The 22,877-nt window shown below is 43.0% G+C and overlaps 1 protein-coding gene across 1 annotated transcript in view; it reads right to left on the reverse strand.

Moving 5' to 3' along the window:
* The window catches only part of LOC140426604 (formin-2-like), a 594,930-nt gene that overhangs the window by 382,827 nt on the left and 189,226 nt on the right, over nt 1-22,877 (reverse strand). The gene's annotated exons all lie outside the window — the stretch shown is intronic.

Raw genomic sequence — 22,877 nt, forward strand, 5'->3', positions numbered from 1 at the left:
TCACCTTTTGTACTAGTCTACCATGAGGGACCTTGTCAAAGGCCTTACTGAAGTCCATATAGACAACATCCTCTGCCCTACCTGCATCAATCATCTTAGTGACCTCCTCGAAAAACTCTATCAAGTTAGTGAGACACGACCTCCCCTTCACAAAACCATGCTGCCTCTCACTAATACATCCATTTGCTTCCAAATTGGAGTTGATCCTGTCTCTCAAAATTCTCTCCAGTAATTTCCCTACCACTGACGTAAGGCTCACCGGCCTGTAGTTCCCTGGATTATCCTTGCTACCCTTCTTAAACAGAGGAACAACATTGGCTATTCTCCAGTCCTCCGGGACATCCCCTGAAGACAGTGAGGATCCAAAGATTTCTGTCAAGGCCTCAGCAATTTCCTCTCCAGCCTCCTTCAGTATTCTGGGGTAGATCCCATCAGGCCCTGGGGACCTATCTACCTTAATATTTTTTAAGACACCCAACACCTCGTCATTTTGGATCTCAATGTGACCCAGGCTATCTACACACCCTTCTCCAGACTCAACATCTACCAATTCCTTCTCTTTGGTGAATACTGATGCAAAGTATTCATTTAGTACCTCGCCCATTTCCTCTGGCTCCACACATAGATTCCCTTGCCTGTCCTTCAGTGGGCCAACCCTTTCCCTGGCTACCCTGCAGAGTAAACACAAATGTCAAATGACTTTCTGCACTTGGCAAAATGTAGCAGTGACTGGTGTTCTTAAATTCTGGATAATGGAAGTGCTTGATGTATTGAATAACTGTGGTACCAGTTGATTTCCTTGAAATGCACTTTTTAAAATTTTCCTCTTACAGCATGGAAACCTGTGGTGGGTGCTTTTAAAACACCGTACAAAATTCAACTACATTTTGCAAAACAGCTTTTTGTTTTTGAAAGCTCTATCATACAATAATGCTACTAGCGCAAACAACCAGTTTCTACAGACAGACGGAGTATCATGCAGGAAAAAACAACTTAAAAACATAGAGTTTCTCATTGCGTGTTAAACTGTTGCTCTCTTTGGTTGGCTCGGAATATGGCGGTCAATATGGTCACCTTCCTTAATTCTAATTACGTTTGCTCTAGAGTCGCCAGGTATCTCTCGATACCGCCACAAGGTTCAAAACCGAATACTGATCAAAGACTCTATACACCAGTTAGTTAGTTCAAAGTCAATGCTTATTTATTTACACACAACGTTAAATATACTCATGCATGAAACTCTACAGACTAAACTATCACGACTGCTAAAGCCTATACTTAGCTTCGGGCACCCACTCAGTCAGAGGCACAATGGCCGTTGTTCAGTTCGGAGGCTGCTGGGGTCGAACTGGTACAGGGGAACAGCTAAGGTCGTCTGTCTGGTAGCGAGCGTTGACCTTGGACTTACTTGCTTCTGGTGCAGCTGGTGGACAGGTCTCTCCTCGGTGAGAGCTGGGTCCAAGAGAACGAGTCTCTCTTGGGGGCTCCTTCTTATACCCAAAGGGGCTTCGCGCTCTTTTGGGCGGGCCTTGAACTTGGCCCCAATCAATTGGGCCGTTTCTCGATCATTCCTATTGATTTCATCCAATAAAGGTGTGGGTGCCCTGATGGCTAGGTGGGTCCTAGGTGGCAGTTGGCCTGCTTTGTTTCGGTCTCCTCTGGTGCCGGGGTGTCTGCCTGAGTATCGGTTACTCAAATGTTCTTCTCTTGTTCCGGAGATGGGCCATTAGTATGCTAATGGACCTACAGTTTTGGTCTTGTCTGGGAGCTGCGGCTCCAATATACAGACGAGCTCTGAACCTGCTTGTTTTCTCAGCATTGTCCATTTTCCCTGCAATCTTTGCAAAGTGTCCATTTTGTAATCGGGAAATGGCCATCCCTGATGGCTACAAAACAAAGAACAAAGAACAATGCAGCACAGGAATAGGCCCTTTGGCCCTCCAAGCCTGCGCCGATCACATGTCCTATCTCAACCAACCGCCTGTATCCTTCTGTACCCAGTCTGTTCATGTGCCTATCCAGATAAGCCTAAAGGTCGGTAACGTATCTGCCTCAACCACCTCACTTGGCAGTGCATTCCAGGCCACCACCACCCTCTGTGCAAAAACTTCCCACGCACATCTCCACTGAACCTATCCCCCTTCACCTTGAACTTGTGCCCCCTTTGTAATTGGCATTTCCGCCCTGGGCAAAAGCCTCCAACTGTTCACCCTATCTATACCCCTAATAATTTTATAAACCTCTCAGGTCGCCCCTCAGCCGCCTTCTCTCTAGGGAGAACAATCCCAGTTTATTCAATCTCTCCTCATAGCCAATACCCTCCATACCAGGCAACATCCTGGTGAACCTTTTCTGCACTCTCTCCACAGCTTCCACGTCCTTCTGGTAGTGCGGTGACCAGAATTGGACAGTATTCCAAATGTGGCCTCACCAACGTTCTACATAATTGTAACATAATTTTCGAGCTTTAATACTCGATACCTCGACCTATGAAGGCAAGCATGCCAAATGCTTTCTTTTCCACCTGTGCTGCCACTTTTAAGGTTCTGTGGGCCTGCACACCCAGATCTCTTGGTGTCTCTATGCCTCGATTTGTTCTGCCATTTATTTTATAGCTCCTACCTGAATTGGATCTACCAAAATGCATCACCTCGCATTTGTCCAGGTGAAATTCCATTTACTATGTTAAGAGCCAGGAATGCACGTAGTTAATACCAACCGTGGTCTATTGCAAGCAGGGTCCTACTGAGATGACACACGTTTCCAGTTCCCACTCACCCATTCAATGCTGGGGCAAATTATTCACATCATTTGGAAAAACCTGAAGTTGCAATGGCTAAACTGAAAACCTACAATTTCAGAATCGACTGCCATTTTCAGCTCATGCACTGCAAGTCAATGTATCAGAAGAACCCCAATGGAGAACAACAAAATCTCAAAGACACTTACAATGAGGACGGTTCATGATTTTGTAAATGTGGGGCACACAGATGATACATTCCGCAAGTGATTTTAAAATCTACATATGGCCTTCCATGACCTTTCCTGAAATGGTGGTGGGGGGGTGGGGGGGGGGGGAGGGGGGGAGGGGTAGAGGAGAATCCAGATTAGGCAAGGTAGGACATTAATTTGAGCTAAAGACACAGATTTCCTCGCAACCATGACTGAAGAAATGCAGACAAATGCGCAATTCATAAATATAAATACATATATATATGGTCTGTTTGAAATTAGTCACATTCAATTAGATTATGAAGCTTTTCTTCCAGTTATTTTCACATTGTGAATCACAATGCCATCTTAAGAGATGCACAAGGCATTTTGTAAACCGAAAACAAAACTAGACAGGGAATTAAGTTTGATACTAATGTGCTTATTTCTTGGAAGGGGCGGAATTCCAACTGGACTCAGTGTTTGAAGTGCAAACCTTCAATTAAGAATAAAATCTCATCCTCTTAAAAAAAAAAGGTGGCAAGGTCATGAGTTCAAGTCTGACCGTCAAAGGATATTCAAATCCACTTGGGTCTTTCAGGATGGAGTTTTACTAGTGCTTCCAGTTAATTTACCACTATGCTGCCTAGAAATTAAGCATTTGGTCACAGAGCCAGAGGGGGGGAAAAAGGGGAAACTGCCTTTCCACCTTTCATTTCACAGATAAAGCAGAATTTTGCTTCGTAAATGTTACGCCCAGCTTGTACCATTTTACAGACAGAAGATGCAACACATTTCAGGAAAGCAATTCAAAAACAATTGTGGAAATGGAAAATTAAAGAAATGCAAGATTACCGTGAGAACAGTGGAAGATATACGGGGCAGGATTTGGATTTAAAAAAAAAATTTTTTTTAATAAAATCGCCACGTGTACCGAGGTACAGTGAAAAGTATTTTTCTGCGAGCAGCTCAAACAGATCATTAAGTACATGAAAATAAAATAAAAAACAAAATACATAAAAGTGCAACACAAGGTACATAGCTAGACACCGGCATCGGGTGTAGTGTTAATCAGGTCAGTCCATAAGAGGGTGGTTTAGGAGGTAACAGCGGGAAAGAAGCTGTCCTTGCGTGTTCTAAGACTTTTGGATCTCCTGTCCGATGGAAGTTGGAAGAGTGAGCAAATGCCGAACAGTTGAAGGCTCTCCTTCGATCTCATTCTTCCCGATTACAACAAAAAAAAACATTTAATTTGTTCGTGGGATGTGGGCATTGCTGGCTAACATTTACTGCCCACCCCTAATTGCACTCCAGAAGGTGGCACTGAGCCACCTTCTTGACCCACCACAGTCCATGTGGTGAAGGTGCACCCACTCTGCTGTTAGAGAGGGAGGGAGTTCCAGGATTTTGATTCAGCGATCGGAAGGAATGGTGATATATTTCCAAGTCATGATGGTGTGTTACTTGTATGGCATTTTCCAGGTAAGTAGCGCCTTTCACAAATTCAGGACCCCCAATGTGTTTTACAACTGTCAGTGGTATCACAGTTATCATAGAATCCCTACAGTGCAGGAGATGACTATTCGGCTCATTGAGTCTGCATTGACTCTCTGAAAGAGCACCCTGCCTTCTCCCCCAACCTATCCCCGTAATCCCGAATCTGCACATTTTGGATATTGGGGGGAAACCGGAGCACCCGGAGGAAACCCACAGCATGGATTGTGCGCAAAACAATTTAACACACAGCAACGTTCCAGAAACAGCAATGCAACACAATGACCATGTCATCCGTTTGCATGATGGAGTGAAAGATAAATAGTGATCAGGACACCAGGTGTTTCGAGCTCAGGTTAGTCTTTCTCGAATGAAATTTAGTATTTCTACTGTGAAGTCTTTATTAAATTCATTGTAAGATGGCTGCAAGCAGAGCGTGTGCCTCATGGCAGAGGTCACAAGACTACAGCAAGCCAGATCAGACGTGTAGCAATGCTGCATTACAAAACCCAAACATCCCCCTTTTCCTAACTGAAAACACATTTGCATGCATGATCATGTGTAACTGTGCATTACCCAAGTTCCACACTATATACCCACTATTCTTATATATTAAGAAATGTTTGTTCTACTAGTCAGTCTCTACATTGTATACATTGTCTTTGAATTGTGAAGGTCTCTTAATGGTGCGCATGCTCGCTACTATTGGTTGTTCATCTGGATGATTTCCTTGCCCGTAGAGTGTCATTCCTATGGCACTTATTGCTGTGGTATCTCTTCTGGCACCATTGTCATTGGTACAGTCGGTGAGATCCCATCTTCCTGACCGGCCGGCTCCTGCAAAGGAACAACTTTACCAGTTGCGCGTATATGCCGACAGTTGCATTAGTGCATTTGGTCGTTCACTTAGACTACACACGATCAAGATGACAACTTCCCTACGCATGCCCCAATTTCCACATGGGCTGACTCCTGTTGAGATCGTTGAAAGTTTATACCTTTACTGGCTCTCCAACACTCAGCTCTGGGAATAGTTTGGCAGTCCAGTCAAAATAACATTTGGCTGTCATTTCACCGTCAATTTTTCACTTATACCTGTTACTACTTCTGGTTTCAGTAGCTTTTTTGCAAACGGAAGAGTAGCTTGTGCGCTGCATAACATTGGTATTTTGCCCAGACCACATTCCATGCCTTTCGTTGGTGCTTCTCCACACTTGGGTGTGTTTCTCCGCTGGAGGATTGCCTTGTATACATATGTGCTAGATTTGTTTGATTTTTTTGATGAATCCTTTGGTGACTTTCATTGGCGTCACAACCATTTCATTTAAATGGGGATATTACGGAGATGCATAGCGCTCAATTTCCCAATCCTTTGTGAAGCGTCTGAATTCTTGATTTGTGTACAGAGGGCCATTGTCACTCATCAAAATGCCAGAAATGCCATAATGACTATGCTTTCAGACATTCTATTTCACCTGTCCTCACTGAAGTCAACTGCTCTAACTGCCAAGCATCAGAATAGTGGTCTCGTGATAAGATAGTCGGTTCCTCTATTGTGAAGGGGTCTGAACGTCATTCATCATCTCTGTGGGATGTCACGTGTTATCAAAGGCTCTCTCACCTGTTTAGATTGGTACTCGTTACAAATGAGTGCAGCAAGGAAACTTGAGTGCAAGCTTGGAGTTTCATAAATGAGCTTAGAGCTAATTGGGTTCTTAAATTTTGCTCTTAAAATGTAATCTAGTTTGTAATTAGTAGTAACTGGAAAGTACAGGGTAAGCAAGCTGAGTTTTTTCTTTCTAACAGTTTAGACGGGGTATACTCACTCTCCGCTGTGGGAGCAGTGTAGTTCATTAGCTAACTGGTTCATTCCAGCTCTGTCATCCCAGTTCTTTTCTATACATTCAGTGCAGCCTAAACAAACCGAGTGCAGCAAGGAAACAGATTGTAAGCTTGGAGTTTGTAAGTGTGGGAGGAAGGTGGTGTTTGTTTCCCTTCGCTTTTTCTATCTTTCTCATCGTTTCGGATGTGGTTCTTCGGAGCTAGCTACATGGTGAGAATCTGTTAAGGAGTTAAATTTTACTCTATCCCTAAAGCTCTAAACAGTATGCTATTTAATAAAACATATTTTAAAATACCATAAATAAATAATTTAATTAAATAATTGTTTAAAACACATTAGGATGGCAGGATAGGCGATTTGTCAGTATGTGGGAGAGTTCAACATGATGATCCAGGCCAGACACATCTGCAGCCAGTGTTTGCGGCTTGTGAAAATTCAGCTCAATCATTGAACTGGAGGCTGAGCTGCAGACACCGATACATCATGGAGGTGGAAAGTTACCGGATTGTTGTGCCAGGAGGCAGTCACACCACTTCGGATAGAGTCTTCTGTTTTGGTCAGTGGTCAAGTACAGGAGTTAAGGGGACCTAGAGGACAAGGGTACAGGAGTGTCAGTGTCTGCAATTATCAAATAGCCTTGAGATTCTTTCAGTTTAGGTGGATGAGAGCAGGGGCTGCAGGGTGGATGAGGAAATTGACCATGGGAAAGGAAGCCATTCAAGTGGGGGGGGGGGGTGGAACAAAAAGGAACATAGGCCAGATGGGCAGATCAGTGGCAAATGTAATTTCACCCTGAAAAGTAGGTGTTGTTATATTTTGGGAGGCAAGGAAATGCACAATGAATGGTAGGATGCTAGGAAGAACAGAGAATCAGAGAGATCTTTGGGTGCATGTTCATAGATCCCTGAAGATAGCGGGACAGATAGATAAAGGACGGCATAAGGGGTACTTGCCTTTAATAGCCAGGGCATAAGACTATAAGAGCAGGGAGGTTATGATGGCTGTATAAAACGCTCAGAAGGGCACAGTTAAATTACTGTTCTGGCCACCACACTATAGGAAAGGTGTGATTGCACTAGAAAGAATGCAGAGGAGATTCACCAGGATGTTGCCAGGGCTGGAACATTTCAGCTGAGGGGAGGTTGCCTAGGTTGGAGTTGTTTTCCTTAGAGCAGAGAAGGATGAGGGGGGACTTGATTGAGGTGTTCAAAATTAGGAGGGACATAGATAGGAAGACATACTAGAAAATAAAGGAAGAGGCCATTCGGTCCTTGGAGCTAGCTTCGCCATTCATTATGATGATGACTGATCATTAAGTTCAATATCCTGATCCCGCCTTCCCACATACCCCTTTATCCCCAAGAACTATATCTAATTCCTTCTTGGAATTACACAATGTTTTGGCCTCAACTACTTTTTTGTGTTTTTGAGTTCCACAGATTCACTCTCTGGGGGAAGACATTTCTCCTCGCCTCAATCCGAAAGGTTTACCCTTTATCCTCGAACTATGACCCCTAGTTCTGGACTCGTCCACCATCAGAACGTTCTTTCTGAATCAACCCTGTCTAATCCTGTTAGAATTTTATATGTTTCTATGAAATCCCCTCTCATTCTCCTGAACTCCAATGAATATAATCCCAACCATCTTAGTCTCTCCCCATATGACGTCCCATCATCCCAGAAATCAGCCTGGTAAACCTTCGCATTTTTCCCTTTGCAAGAAGGATCAATAATCAGGGGGCATAGATTTAAGGTAAGGGACGGGTGATTTCGAGGGGAATTGAGGGAAAACATTTGCACCCAGAGGATGGTGGGAATCTGGAACTCACTGCACAAAAGGATGCTGGAGGCGTGAACCCTGAACATTTAAGCAGCATTTACAAGAGAATTTTGAAATGCCATAGCGTACAAGACTACGGACCAATTGCTGGCAAATGGGATTGGAATAGGGTGCTTGATGGCCAGCACAGGCACGATGACTGAAGGACCTCTTGCTGTGCTGTAAAACTCTTATGATAGTAGGGAGCAGTAGAGTGAGGAGGGTTGATGATATTCTTTGCAGTAAAGGGCAAGAGTGCAGGTGGCTGTGTTGCCATCCAGGGCTCAGGACATCTGCCCACGGCTGGAGAAAAACCTACAATGAGAGGGGGAGGGTCCAGTGGCCATGGTCCATGTACATACCAGTGACATAGAACTAGGAAAGATGTTCTGCACAGAGGGGAAGAGGAGCTCAGCACTACATTGAAAAGCGCAGCCTCAAAAGTTATAATCTTTGGATTATACCCGAGCCACGTGGAAACTGGCATAGGAAACATAAGATTGAGAGGTGAACACATGGCTCAAAGACTGGTGTCGGAGAAGTGGCTTCTGGTTTGTGGAGGACTGGCACCAGTACTGGGGAAGGTAGGGGTGGTACTGTTGGAACAGTCTACATCTGAACCATGCTGGGACCAGTGTTCCAGTGAGCTGCTTAACCAGGGAAGTAAAGAGGATATTATACCAAATAGTGTGTGCCTGTGTGTGTGGGGGTTGGGGGGCAAGGGATATGGTATGTCCAGGAGCAGATACGAGGGAAGAGAGGAAAATAGCAATATCATTAATGAGACTCGGAGGGCAGCACGGTGGCATAGTGGTTAGCATCGCTGTCTCTCAGCACCAGGGACCCGGGTTCGGTTTCAGCCTTGGGTCATGGAAAATAAGTCACTAATGGGAGTGGCCTACAGTGCCCCGAACAGCAAACACAATATAGGGCAGAGTATACAAGAAGAAATATTGGGTGCTTATACTAAAGGAATGGCAATAATCATGGATGACTTTAATCTACATATGAACTGGAAACATCAGTCTGGTAATAGCTGTTAGAATGCTTTCAAGGGCAGCACAGTTGTGCAGTAGTTAGCATTGCTGCCTCACGACGCTGAGGGCCCGGATTCAATCCCGGTCACAGTCCGTGTGGAGTTTGCACATCACTCCCACAACCCATAATGATGTGAACGGTAGGTGGATTGGCCACGCTAAAATTGCCTCTTAATTGGAAAAAATAATTAGGCATTTTAAATTTTTTTTAAAATGCTTTCAAGATAGTTTCTTAGAACAGTGCGCTCTTCAATCAACCAGAGTAGATTGTTTTAGACTTAGTATTGTGCAGCATGACAGGATTAATTAATGACCTCAACCACTAGATGGCAGCAACCACAATATGATTGAATTTTATATCCAGTTTGAAAGGGAGAAAAGTGGGCTTAGGACTAGTATTTTAAACTTAAATAAGACCAAATTCTGGGAAAGAGAGGTGAGATAGCTGAAATGAACTGGACTACTAGGCCAGGAGATTAATCAATGGAGAAGCTGTGACAATCAAGGGGACACTTCAGGATAAGCAGAATAAATAGATGAAATGAAAATCGCTTATTGTCACAAGTAGGCTTCAAATGAAGTTACTGTGAAAAGCCCCTAGTCGCCACATTCCGGCGCTTGTTCGGGGATGCTGGTACGGGAATTGAACCGTGCTGCTGGCCTGCCTTGGTCTGCTTTCAAAGCCAGCGATTTAGCCCTGTGCTAAATCAGCCCCAGCAATAGATTCTTGCTGTAAAAAAATCTAAATGCCGGAGTCACGATGCAGGAGTTAACTAAATAAGATAAGAAAAGCATCAAAGAGAAAAACACAACTGTGCATAGATGAGTGGCAGGTCAAATGATCGGTCAGGCTATAAAGAACAGCAGAGAATGACTAATAGGTTAATCAGGAGAAAGAAATTAGAGTATGAGAGGAAGCTATCTAGGAATGCAAAAATGGATAAGAGTTTCTAAAGGCAGTTAAACAGGAAAAACGGAAAGTGAATGATGGTCTGAGTGAGAATGGGAGTTAGTAGTAGACCATAAGGAAATGAGGGATGAAATCAACAGATGTGTTATTTCTATCTTCACTACAGGATACAAGAAATATTCCAGTAATAGTTGTAAATCAGGTGGAAGTGAGAGCAGAACTTGGTGAAATCACCAAGGAAGCAGCATTGTGGCTGGGGGACTGGAGAAACCAGCCCTATATATTTAACCACCCACTCACTTTGCAAGTTACTTTGCTGCATTCCCTACAGCCCCACATAAGTAGCTGATGATGTTTGAGCCTCCAAGTGATTCTCTTGGACCTGGCCATCACTAGGCAAGGATAGCATGCATTAAATCATTAGAATTTTCTTTACTTGTACAGACTGGGGTTGATCCTGTTGTTAGAAAATATTGCATTAGCCCACACCACTGAGAATCCTGAAGACAAGAAATATTTAAGTAACTTTACTGTACTAATCTAAAGCCTAAACATCCACTTAGACATTCCTTTAACATCTTCAGAATTTAAAGAAACAAACATTCAGAATCAACAAGATGCATCGCCTTAACAATATTAAGATTCATGGGTTTTAGTCAAGGAAAAATATTCCTTTAGTCAAGGAAAAATATTCCTGCACTTAGATCATATCACTTGACAAAGCTGGTTTTAATACAATACCCATCGAGCTCACAAACAAAATTGCAGCAATGCAGGTAAAGTCGCCACAGTCCCAGTTAACTGCTGCTGTCCCCTTTTGAGGGGGAGAACTGACTGGTGGGGATTTAACCAGAGTATCACCACACCTCAGGAGAGGGGCAAGGTTGAGAAAGGCGGGGCCTTCATAAATAACCTCAGCCGGTATGGGAAGCGAACCCACGTTGTTGGCATCACAAACCAGCTGTCTAGCCAAGTGAGCTAAACTGACCCCCATCACGCCAGGATGGTAAACCAGAGTTACAAAAGACAAAAAAATGTGAACATCCAGTGAAAGTTAAGACTCGAGATAGAAGTAGTGATACAAGCGCCTAGCTAAATGGCAGAAAATATGCTGCATAGTATATCGCATTACACGCATGGGTAGCTGCCAGAGAGACATATCGTAGTGTAGGTTTGCCAGGACTCAAAATAAAGGCTTTCTAAATCCATTAGATCTTGATATTCCTTTAAATTTACCCGACTTAGAATTTTAAAGCACAAAGAAAACCATTAAGAGCATTTGACAGGTTAAATTTACCAGACTTGCAACTTGCAACAAAGTGCAAACTTTGCACAATTATTTTCCACTATTTTGGAAGCAAGAGGGTAATTTTTAGTATTCCGAAACAAACCTTGGAAATTTTATTTTGGCAATTACATTCATAGATCTTTGCTGGATTGCTATTCCAAAGGGGTGGTGGGGGTGGGGAGGGGGAGTGGGGGGGGGGGGGGGGGGGGGTTGCAGAACAACTGCAGGCGAATCCCTAATCTTGACATGATTCAAATGTGCAACAGGTTATAGCGTAGGTCATCAATTTAGAGGAAGTGTGTGGAAGCCAGTGAATGCGAAGATGGAATTGCGATCTGCGGCCATCTCAAAGCAAATTACCACTACCTCCCATCCCGCTTCCCCACAGGAGCAAGGACTCAGAAGCTGACAGATGAATTTGCCTTGGGAGCCCAGGCATCACACCGATTTGGTTTTCCCCAACAAATGTCTGTTTAAAAGCTTGCAAAGATATACACAAGACAACAAAAAGAAAACTAAATGAAAACACATGCCTCTACACATTTGTACTTTAAACCATATGTTGGCATATCGCAAAATAAACTGGTTTCTTGCAGCTAAATGCATGTATGCTTAACGTGCGTCTTTTTGTGGAGGGCTGGGCTAACGCAATTGAAACGTTGTAATATTCCTGCGTCCAAGTCAAATCAGGCAATTATGCTCAGCACGAACACTGGCATGGTACAGCCAGCTTTGAAGTTGCAGTATCTTCATTTGAATTTGCACAAAGTCATCTTTCCAAAAGCAATTGTCTACTTCAGTCGCCACATAAAGTAAATATTGATGGATTCTTTATTTCCTTTATCTGCTGGAGGATTTTTGTTTTTAAAAGGCCTTAAACCTTCCAACCATTTCTTTAGTTATTTTGCAAGTTGTAAAATGTTCGCTCTACGACACATCTATGCAGCGTACATTCAAATTGATGGATTTTATTTGGCTGGACAACACGGGCAAAAGCAAACTGCAGGTTTCAGTGATTTGCAGCCTGGGTATAATAATCCCTTCATTTACATTTCAATTGACATTAAAAGTTGTGGACACCAATCAACAAAACGGGATTCGGAAATATTTCAACTTCACACAAATAAATGAACACAGTCCAGAAATAATACCCTCCAGGTCAAGTTAGATTTATTGTCACGTGTACCAAGGTGGAGTGGAAAGTATTGTTCTGCGTTCAGTCCAGACAGATCGCTCCATACATGAAAAACATAGGACATACGATAAATACACAATTAAATAGATAGACATAGGGTGAAGCATACGGAGTATAGTCCTATAACAGGAGAGAAGATGCGTAGAGAGATCAGTTCAGTCCATAAGAGGGCTATTCAAGGAGTCTCTTACAGCAGGGAAGAAGCTGCTTTTGAATCTGTTAGTGTGTGTTCTCAGACTTTTGCATCTTCTGCCCGATGGAAGAGGTTGGAAGAGAGAATAACCCGGGCAGCGGGAGGAGTAGACAGGATGGGAGGCAGGTTCTCGTGATGGACTGCGCTGTGCTCATGACTATCTAGTTTCTTACGGTCTTGGACAGAGCAGTTGCCACACCAGGCTGTGTTGCAGCCAGATAGAATGCTTTCTCTGGTGCATCTGTAAAAATTGGTAAGAGTCAATTTGGACATGTCGAATTTCCTTATTTCCTGAGGAAGTATAGGCGCTGTTGTGCTTTCTTGGGTCATAGCATCGACATGGGTGGACCAGGAAAGATTGTTGGTAATGTTTACATGTAGGAATTTGAAGCTGTCAATCTTCTCCACTTCGGCACCATTGATGCAGACAGGGGTGTGTGAGAAACCTTGCTTCCAGAAGTCAATGACCAGCTCCTTAGTTTTGCTGACATGGAAGGAAAGTTTGCTGCCGTTGCACCATGTCACTAGGTTCTCGATCTCCCTCCTTAATTAATAAGGAAATCAATGGAAATTATAAAGGAAATTTGCCGATGTCCTATCATGTGATACAAAAGTAATCTTGGGTCAGGTGCATGTTGGTAATGACAAGGCATTTCACCAAGGCCACTTTTTAAAAAAAATCCTAGGTGCAAAATAATTCTATGTATCGATTTTCCATGTTATTACTTACAAAGAGCCACAGTTTATAAAACTGTCCAGCAAGTCACTCAGTTGTATCAACCCTCTGAGAACGAGTTCAGGAACAGCCCTGGGTGGACCCCAGTTGAACGCTGATTATTTTTGGAAGAAATTTTAGGAGGAACTGTGCGGAAGTCAGTAAATGCAAAGAGCGAAGAGTGATGTTTGGCCATCTCAAAGCAAATTACCAATACCACAGACCACAGCAATGACTCAGAAATCAGACAGTGAAACTTGTTGTGCATTTTTGAGTTATGTTAAGGTTAGGGACATGTCTGAAGTTTTCCCCTCTCTGGTGTAGCAACCCAGCAAAGAAATATGAAGGTAATTGTCTAAGAAATCTTAAAAAAACAAAACCCATGCCACGTATGTGAAATACACAACTAGCACAATCTCGCAACCTAGCAGGTTGCACAGGTTCAAGAAGGCAGCTCACCACCATTTTCACAAGGATAATTAGCCATGAGCAGTAAATGCTGGTGCTGACCACATTGCAAAAGCAAAAACGTGTTGCCGCAAGGGAAACGTTGGAATGTCAAAGTGAGAGAAGAGTGCCACACTGCCACTGAATCAACATGCAAAGACATTTAGAAGAGCGTGCTTAATAGCAGGTCGAGTGTTTTCCAAAATTTTGCTTTCAAGAACCAATCCCAATTAGCAAATAAAATTATTTCCTTTCTATCCCGCATTAACAAATTTTGGCAAATAATATTTGGGGGGGGCGGGGGGTAGGGTGTTGTCGCGTTGTTTACTGTCCACCTTTCGAGACATAAACTTTTATAACAGATCAGGAAATGTAGAAGTTGATCAAACTAACATTCCTTTGACCTCCATTATTACATATTTTCTCTCGTATATCACTGCCCTTCTTTCTTACAAAATTTCTGTCACCTTAATTTTTAAAAAACCTCCCCTCCCCATGCTGTCCTTGCAGGTTACCACAGTATCTCTAACCTCCCTTTCCCCTCTCTCAAATTGTTGAATATGTTTCCTCCAAGATCTTTGCCTACCTCTCCCTAAAACTCGCTGCTTGATCAGACTTCCACCCCTCTCCGGGTTCTGAAGCAGCTGTAACTAAAATCACAAGTGTACACTGCCCACGATACAACATTATTTCTTGTTCTCCTCAGCTCCTCTACAGATTGACATTGCTCATCCACCTCCAACACTTCAACATGGTGAAACTGCTGGTTGGATTCCATTCTGCAGCAGATTGTCTCGACCAATGGTTTCTCTACCCCTGCACCATTTCACTGTCTCTACCAATGGTTTCTCCACCCATGCACCATCTCATGAGTCCTCCAAAAGATCCAGCCTTGAATCTTGTATTCAAATTCCTTCAGAGCCTCACCCCTTTCTATTTCTGACCATATCTGCCTACACCCATAGTTCTCCCCAACCCACTCCTCTGTGTTCTTGTCGTCTTCTATCCATTTGCAGGAGCTTTCTGCTCCTTGCTCAACCAAACTAGGTATTTCATGAAAATAACTTCAATACAAATCATTTGCAGCCGATTCCCTGGCATAAATTGCTTTAAAAACTTTTTCATTAAAACTATCCAAGGGGGCTGCTTAATCAATGGACAGAAATTTACAGTCCCAACGTGGTGCAGTCCGGGCCCAAAATGCGGCAAGTCGTTCAAAGCTCAATCGACTTCCTCAGGACTGGAAAATCCTGGTGGGAGGGGCCAGAAACATCTGTGCAATATTTAAGCCTAATCTTACACTTCTGTCAGAGTGGTGTGCTCCTGTACAGTTGCATCAAATGCAATACAGTTTAATAACAATAAACAGTTGAAAAGTATTCCTGGACATTGGGATCTCTAGAATCTCAGATTAATTGGCATAATAAAATGGACGGGTTTAAACAAAATGCAAACACGTTGATATTTTAGACTTTGAATAAGTACGATTTGACGGCAAGGATGACAAAGACAAGGATGATTAACATTGTCAAACATTTCTACCAGCTCTTAATGTATTCTCTTAAAGTTAGTGTTTTAGTCATTAAGATGAGTTAAGATGCAATCACTCAATCACACTGGCTTCAATAACACAAGCAAACTGCAGCTCCAAACAAGCAGAGATGCTATTTAATTATTTAAAAACAGAGTACCAACCAGGGCTTGAATTTTATGAAGGACCCGTAATAACAACAATTGCCATACCAAATCAAAGATATTGGGCTGGATTCTCTGGTCCGCCAGCTGCGTGTTCCTCGGTGGCGCGCCGCTCACTGGCAGCCAGATTCTATCCTCCCGCCGCTTGTCAATGGGATTTCCCACTGTAACCACCCCACACTTCCGGGAAACAAGCTGTTGCTGGCAGGAAAAGTGAAACCCGACGATCGGAGAATTCCAGCCATTATTCATCATATGAATTTTGATCTCACAAAAGGTATTTATGGTTAAATAAACAATAATAACAATTCACATATTAAGAACATCAAAACAAAAGACATAGGATCCCCAAGATGGCAGAACACAACTTCTGGTCTCGAATGTTATTCGAATAGTTCAAGCGTTACGGTCCAAAGATCTTTCAGAATGCAATTTGCACACACAGACACTGCAGCCATTGTTATCAAATATCCTCAATATTTTTCAGACGTTCTATACAGATTAATGATCAATTAGCAACAAGATGGTTATGGTTCTGAATCTACACATTATCTTAGAAATATAGTTGCAACTTCTGTCCACACTAAAAAGCTGGTGTTTAGTATTTAAATGATTAGCACATACACAAAAGCAGTGTTTCATTCATGGTGCAAGAGACATCATGCTTAGCCAATTCACAGTCATTGACAGGACCTTTCTAAAATTAGGTAGATGTATTCATGAGAGGATAGGAGCTTCCATATTTTGCGATGGTTGGAGTGGGAGGTGGGGGGAAATCAAGCAAGGTGCACTCATTTACACTCGGGCTTGATGTGGTACATGAGGTTAAAAACACAGAAGTCTAGGAGCCAGTTGCTTGCCTGTCTCGATAAGCAGGGCATAGCTCTGCACATGTTTAACCTGCCCTTCAATAACAGTTACTGCAAAATAACTAACAGCACAAATCAGAATAAATTAACAGGAAGGAATTAATTTCCTCACAGGCAAACAACATTATTGTGTGAGAGTGATTATAAAAATACACAAAAGAGAACCAGAAAAATCAATACAGCATTTCAGATTACCTATAGCCTGCAGTTTATACAGCAATGGTTTGCAGCATACATTATTTCATTGCTACCACCTGGAACAGTTTTGCTTTTCAACACATCTCTTTAGCCAACGGGTTCAGTATGTTTGGGAAAAAAAAAGTTCAAATACGCCATCAAAGTGATGTTCAAACAACTTTTGTAGTAGCAAAAAAGTCTTGCTTGTGGAAATGTTAAGCATTCTTTGACAAATGGTCTGGACATGCTGAATTGACATGTATTTAAAGAAACCCGATTCTAGGACACAATCCCTGCAGATAATCAAAGTGAAAGCCTGGGGTATGAGGAAAGGCATTCATACTCCTCCGATCTTCCACATGCTGCCCCTTTCGTAAGCTTCGTGAACCAAAAATCTCATTTCAGTAAAGCTAAGGAAATACATTTTGGTGAAAGCGTGTGGCGATAATGCTCGCTTATCATAAAGAATGACACGGATTTACATCACAGAAGAAAGAAATTTGCCCCCATCTGACCTATGCCAGTGTTTATGCTCAATGCAAGCCTTCCCCCACCTTGCTTCATTGAACACTTTAGCATAACCTTCTATTCCTTTCTCCCTTGTATCCTTAACTAGCTTCCCTTTTAATGCACCTATGCTTTTTGCCTCAATTCTTCCTTGTGGTAGAATGATCTACATTTTCTCTGAGTAAAGAAGCTTCTTCTGAACAACTTAATATAGCACCTTTAACATAAGAAAATGCCCCAAAGTTCTCTGGTTTCCCTGTTCTTTTATTTATTGTCGCTACATTTTTGCTCCATGGATGATAATGGACATGTCTCTTTAAGGCAAGCATCCTGTACCTTTACTTCAAACAGAATAATCCAGAGGTTACAGGAAAGATCACTTTGCTAGTCTGTGCTGGCACTCTGTTTAATTGGTTGATGACCAATAACTGGCCGAAAAAGGGTATACTCTGCCAGGTAACGGATGGTGATTGGATCCTATCCCAGTGGAATGCTTTTTCAAAGTCCCAAGGTTTCAGTTTTGATCCTGACAGCACAGAGGAAGGTCTTGTTATTCTCTCCCCTCAGTTTGCTTTCCAGAAAACCTGTGTGGGCTATATTTCTGAACTGACAGAGAACCTAGATGAATCCACTTACAGAAGAAGCATTACAGATTGTGCAAACAGTAGAACCTGTTTTTTCTCTCCAGAAAATCTGAGACTACTGAATTTCCAAACTACAAAGAGCCTGAATGCGTGAATCTACACACAAGACCATTACAGGCTGCATACAGAGACTTTAAGCTACAGGCTTGCTGAGAATCAAGGTGTGCTAAAAAAACATCATCCGAAACAAAGACTCGTTTTCCTTTTCCTTTTGATTTTTACCCCTTTTCACCCCTGTTTTTGTCTGTCTTGAGTGTTTGCATATTGCCGTGTGCACAAGCACACTGACAACAGGTGGGGGCAGGTTAAAGAGGGGATTAGGAATTAACTAAAAGTTGACCAGTTGTATTTGCTGTATACGTGGGATTAACTACTCTACACCCAACTAAGGTTTTGCAGCCTCATTCAACATACAAAGAATGAATCTTATAAAGATCACCCTGGAATCTCATTTCAGCATTTCAAACACTCTAATATAACAGAAAGGAGGACTGGATCCCTTCAACTTTAATCTGGATTTTATTTTTGTTCCATGGAGTCGAACTTTGTGATTGCACATTTGCACTGTTGGGCATGCATTCAGTTTGACTTTGCTTTCTCTTAATGCTTCACCACTTTTGGGACTGGTGTGTAGAGACTGATTAATACAAGTGACCATTCTACATTCAGAGGGATTGCTGGAACGACATGAGTAGCGCAAGAAGCAATAAGTCAATGAATTTGTAAAGACAATTATCTCAGATGCATTTTTACCTTTAGTTGCACTCATGGAACCATCCAGGCTCGTTGCCCTGCTTATGACACTGGGAATATTCAATGATAAATGTGAACTAGTTACTATTCATACATATGTACAACCTGATTCTGAAGATCCTTTTGCAGTTTAGTTTTTAAAACTGGACAGGATTCCAAATGTCACAGTTCTGTAGATTAAAGCAGTATAGATTAATTTTCTTGCTCAATGAGTAAAAGGTGTGGTAAACTTGACAGGATAACGCTTCAACTGTGGATAAATCCAGCTGTTCCTCCAGTCATCAAGACAGTTTCTGAAAGTTTGGTCCAGTTGGCAAATTTTCATAAAAGCACGTTAAACCGAATTTCCAATCAGTGTATTTTACTCCAAATTGGTCAGAAAATTGGTAACTCCTTGCCGTTTGAGCCCCTACACCATCTTTTCTATAATATATACACACAACTAACAATGACATGTTTATGACTTGGAATGCATCATGAACATGTTGGCACATGATTAGTCTCTGAACAGTGAACATTCACCTTTGGGTTCTTAATCTTCATCAGTGGATCAAATAGTTCATTACCTTTTTCTGTGTTGATACAATTTTCAATTCAAGAATGTACATTTACTTCCGCATCAAGTACATTTATGGTGCTGAGTTGTCAAAGGTATCACCCACTCTTTGTTGCTGCTGATCAAGTGGATACTTACCAGATCGCCACTGTGGAATGCAGAGCTGAGCTAATAAAGGGACAAGCGGCGTTTAATGACGGCGCTTTGCTGAAACTGGATTCTGCATTCCTAAACAGCGATCCAGTAAACAGCTGCAGCAGGACCCAGTCAAGCAAAGCCATGTATGGGTAACACATACCGTTAAACCGGTTTCGGAAGAACAGAAAGGTTCTGTTCTTCCGAACGGAAGGGTATTCCAAACACAAAGGGGACACCATCATCAAGCAGGTCACTTGCATTACATTGTACTCCAGGAATTGGAGAAAACTGATGGGTGACGAATTTCTTCAAACTTTTCACTTCAAGCGAAACACGGCTCAAGTCAATTAATCAAGGGCAAGGTTAAAAGTGGGCACCTTTGATGGATTCTCGTCCAAGTGAAACAAATTGCCATTTCTTACAAATTTAGATGCTATTCCATTTTCCTTGCAGTGCTTGAAGACAAAGTTGGAACATTACATTAACTAATTTAGAATGAATTGCATAATACATACTGAGAATTGTAAAGCAACATACTGTAATAAAATATTGAGTTAGGGTTCGTCAGGATGGCGCGGTGGCATAGTGGTTAGCACTGCTGCCTCATGGCGCCAAGGACCAGAGTTCAATCCTGGACCTGGGTCACTGTCAGTGTGGAGTTTGCACATTCTCCCAGTGTCTGCATGGGTCGCTCCCCCACAACCCAAAGATGTGAAGGGTAGGTGGATTGGCCACATTATATTGCCTCTTCATTGGAAAAGTTGAAAAAAAGAGAGAGGGTTCATCATCATTTAGATTGTCCTCGGGTATCAATTTGCAGGACACTGCTACAAGCAACGTGGGTATGGTCAGAGAGGCATTAGAGGGAGTGAACATTTGAACATTTCAATGTTGCAGAAATGTTCCAGATGGGGGGAAAAAAAGGCTGTAACAGTTAATCCAATCGAGTGCTGAAGTGCCTGTTTGCCTTCCATTAGGTATTGGACAGCAGTGCATTACAAGGGTAGACATACTGGGGCAGCACGGTAGCACAAGTGGATAGCACTGTGGCTTCACAGCGCCAGGGTCCCAGGTTCGGTTCTCCGCTGGGTCACTGTCTGTGTGGAGTTTGCACGTTCTCCCCGTGTGTGCGTGGGTTTCCTCCGGGTGCTCCGGTTTCCTCCCACAGTCCAAAGGCGTGCAGGTTAGGCGGATTGGCCATGATAAATTGCCCTTGGTGACCAAAACGATTCGGAGGGGTCATTGGGTTATGGGGATGGGGTGGAATTGAGGGCTTAAGTGAGTCAGTGCAGACTCGATGGGCCAAATGGCCTCCTTCTGTACTGTATGTTCTATCAGCACGAGTAGCAGGAGGGTGGGGTGTATAGAGGTCAAAGGTTATGTGATGAAAATATCGGGGGGGAGAAAGAGAGAGAGAGAGAAAGCCCAGAATAATACAGAGCATGGTCTCATTGGGCAACATCCTCTATTATTCTTGCCAAAATGAAAGCACATTGTGTCACACCCTCGAGAAGTTCAAGATCAAAACACTTTTGACACATCTAAGCAGCCAGTCCACAAATGGGTTGAATTAACTTGCTCCATTGAATCCTGCATGGCAGAGCAATGCCAAGAAATAGTGCACTCATTGCCGTTTGATAATATATTTCCACTTTCCTCAAACCTCTTCAACCAGTAACAATTCTGATGAAATGTTGACTGTTTTTCTCTCTGCAGTCTGACCGGAGTATTCCCAGCACTGTATTTCCAATAGAAAATCTGTCTAAATTGGCAAAATCCTCTCAATGATCTATGTGAAACCAATAACAAACTGATGGGTTCTTTCAATAGAAAAACAAAGGGGTGGGGAGCCAAACAATTAGAACTAAAAAGGTGAACAGAATGCCCCAGAAATACCCCTGGCTGGCATCAAACCAGAATCAGTATTTCTTCAAATCCTGAGCCAAGCTTCTCTGTTGGGAACACTCTAGAAAGCATTCTTTCCAACATACTAAACAGAAGAATTTCTCAGAAATTCTGGTGCTTTATTTATGTAATTACTGCAAATTGCTGAACAGCATCAGTCATGAAAGATTGTTCTCCCCGTGGTTGCGTGGGTTCGCACCACAACCCAAAGATGTGCAGGGTAGGTGAATTGGCCACGCTAAATTGCCCCTTAATTGGAAAAAATTAATTGGGTACTCTAAATTTTTTTTTAAAAAGATAGAAAAAGAAAAAAATGAAAGATAGCTTCCACCTTCATATTATTCTATTTCATTAATTGATTTTATTTTTAAAAAACTCTTTCCATTTAACCAGTTTGCAATATCTCCCAACCAGCTTGTCATGCATTACTTCTCTCACCCAGGATTTCACCCTATTATGGCTTCTTGCCAATTTTCCTCAAGTAATTCCTGCATTCTTCCAACACCTCTTGCCTAATTTTCTCAATCTCCCCGTTACAGAACACTCAAGAGAACAAGGAAATCTATAACTATGACAGTCCTTTCATGTCCCATCCTGTTAGTTGATCTCAAGGGACATCTGGACTTAAGTGCTAAATTGACCTCCCAGTGGCGCGGTGCCGGTCAGGGACCGCATACGGCGATTCTCCGCCCGGGATGGGCCGAGTGGCCGCCAAGAAAGTCAGAGTCCCGCCGGCGCCGTTCACATGTGGTCTTACCCAGCGGGACCTCACCATCCATCCTGTCAGGGGCGGTCTGGTTGGGGGGGGGGGGGGGGGGTTGTCCGACCCCAGGGGGCCTCAACAGTGGCCTGACCCACGATCGGGGCCTACCAATCGGCCTCTCCTGGTGGGGGCCTCTTTTACTCCGCACCGGCCCCTGTAGCCCTACGCCATGTTGCATCGGGGTAGATGCGGAGGAAGAAGCTACCACGCATGCGTGAGTTCGCGCCGGTCACAGCGCACATGCGCAGACCCGCGGCGCCTGTTTGATGCCGGTATCGGCAGCTGGAGGGGCGGGGGGCGCTCCAGTGCCGTGTTGGCCTCCTGTACGGCAGAGGATCACTACACCTAGCGGTCCGATGACACCGCCGTTAAACCCTCCGGTTTTTATGACGGCGTCAACACTCTGCCGTCAGAAGAGAGAATCCCGCCCCGGATCTTTGTGTGAAATGTGACAAGGTGAACCGCACAGAATGATTACAAATGTGGAGCTCAAAGGATTCAATGAATGAGACCCAATTCAAGGCAACATACAAGAGGCATTTTGCCTCGCTGATCACCAGAAGAAGTGAGGGAGGCTGGGGGATATCTATAGAAGTCACATTGGAGTAGCACAATGAACTAGAAAAACATAACTTCAAAACTAATTGGACATTTTGCTTCATAGGATTTCTGCTGAAAGATATTAACAGCCTTCAGGCAATTTGTACCTGTCCACAATCGCAATCTTGACATCATGGATAACAATGACTGGACATGCTTAACTTGGCGTATTAATTGTAGCACAAAATAATTGCACAAGTTACACAGTTAAACTCAATGAGATACTGGAATAATTATAGCAGGGCTTCTCAAAGGGAGCTACAAAACCCACTCTTTCCCCCCCCCCCTCCCCCCACCCACATAGGGGCTTAAAGCCCTCCTCCCAACCCCTCAGAAGCTGGTGGTCACATGAAGTTTGAGGAATTAACACTCCAAGCACTGGATTATAGAACTAACTA

The sequence above is a fragment of the Scyliorhinus torazame genome, chromosome 1 (assembly GCF_047496885.1).
Source record: "Scyliorhinus torazame isolate Kashiwa2021f chromosome 1, sScyTor2.1, whole genome shotgun sequence".
In the NCBI taxonomy this organism is placed as follows: domain Eukaryota; kingdom Metazoa; phylum Chordata; class Chondrichthyes; order Carcharhiniformes; family Scyliorhinidae; genus Scyliorhinus; species Scyliorhinus torazame.